The sequence below is a fragment of the Cryptomeria japonica genome, chromosome 5 (genome assembly GCF_030272615.1).
Source record: "Cryptomeria japonica chromosome 5, Sugi_1.0, whole genome shotgun sequence".
In the NCBI taxonomy this organism is placed as follows: domain Eukaryota; kingdom Viridiplantae; phylum Streptophyta; class Pinopsida; order Cupressales; family Cupressaceae; genus Cryptomeria; species Cryptomeria japonica.
Genome location: NC_081409.1, coordinates 174,810,837 through 174,812,738, shown reverse-complemented (window position 1 = coordinate 174,812,738; position 1,902 = coordinate 174,810,837).

The following is a 1,902-nucleotide window of genomic DNA, read 5'->3' as shown; positions in this document are numbered from 1 at the left end:
CGCTCAAGCAGGGCATGTGTCGCAATGGGTTTTTCAAGAGGGCAAATGGCTTGATGTTTTGGCTTCGCTTGCTCATTTTTTGGAGGATAAAACATCTCAGTATTATTTCCCTTCTTTTGGATATTTCAAAGGGTTTTTTCAGCGGCATCAAAATTGGGCTCAGAATTTGGGGAAATGGCAAAAGGGCAAGCAAAATTGGAATGCTAGGGTTCTTGGTAATAAGGCTCGGACTCGCCTAGTGAATGCCTTTGCGAATTTGTCAAGGGATTTGGGAGGTCATTTGTAGAATTTGGAATTTCCCTCGTAGCTTGCTCCGATTCTGTTTCCATTGATTGATGCCTCGGATGCCATTTTGGGGAAGAAGTCTCTTGATCTTCAAGCTTTGGCAGTTGTGATTCAAGTTTGGGGTGATTCTATTCCTCTATCCAAGCTTCATTATAAATTTCATGCACACTAGTATGGTACTTTGTACTTTCATGTTCTCTCTGCAAGCTTGTTTATTATTGTGTTTGATTTTGAATCTGCTAGAGATAAGGCTTTGAGTACTCCACTTTTTTGGCTTGGAAAAACCTGATTTTTGTGGAAAGCTAGAAACTGTTTCTAGTAGCTTCTAGGGTTGGCCCAAAATAGGTTCCAATGTGGTTTAAACTTCCACTTTTACCATCCGAATTTATTGAATCTGATATATTAACAAAAATTAGGGATTCGTTGGGTAAATTTTTGTTGTCTTGTTCATTGTTTGAGGATGGGGCATTGGTTTTCAAAATTTGTGTTTTAACTTCCCCTAAGATCTCCCTGCCAAAGTTCTGCAACATTCAGTCTCCTTTTGATTTGTGGCATCAAAATCTGGTCAGGGATTCTAGGGATTTTGGTTGCTTTGTTGTAGTTATGGATTCTCCAATGTTCTTTCATATGAAATCCATTCGTTTTGGTTCGGGGGGAGGTGAATCTTCCGTTTGATGAGAATGTGGAAGCTTTTGCCTAGAATAAAGTCCAATTGGTTGGTACTATTGTTAATCCTCCTTCCCCCATGAAGAAGACCTACACTTCTAGGGTTTCAATAGCGACTCCTAAAAATTCCGTTCCTTCCCTGAGGATTGGGCGGTTGAATGCTCCTCCTCTGAAAAATCCTAATATCACTTTAAACACAAGATTGTCTTTTGAGCTTGTGGTTGAGTTGGGTAATATGTTAGGGGATGAGTCACGAATCCCTGATGTTTTGCATAAAGACTTGGGTGTTGATATTGTTTTAGATGTGGGCATTTTATTGGAAGTTGCATCACAAATCCCTGAGGTTTTGATAGACAGTGACAAACCCGTGGAGGTTGATGTTATTCCAGACGAGCATCTCATTGCTCAGGTTAAGGATTTTGTTAATACTAATAAGGTTTCTCTTGATTCTCCTTTAGCCAATGAGATAATCTCTTCGATCTTGGTTGATCTGGGTACTTTGGAAAATGACTTGGCCTCTTTTCCCACCAATAATTCTTTTGAGCTTCTCAATATGGATAAGGCTTTGGTGGCTTTAGGTCTTGTGTCATCTCTGGCTCCCTTGGTCTCAGATAAGGAGGAGGTTAGGGTAGATAAGGCACCTATGGTGGTCACTCCCAGGCTTCCTTTGGTACAAACCCCTCTTCTCCCTACCTCACCCTTGTCTACTCTAAGGAAAAGGGGTCGCAAGCCCAAGCATACTAAGACCAAATTAGAAATTGATGCGGGAATCCTATCAACTATTCTTTCTTCTTTGGAGATTTCCAAAAAGAAAAGATCAAAGAAACCCTTTAGTCCACCTCTCACAAGAGCTTTAGCTACTAAATAAAGTTAGCCTAAGGTTTTTTCGATAGGATTGGTTTCTACAGTTTCTTTGAATGTTTTGAGAGGAGCTGATGCTTCCCCTCAGGA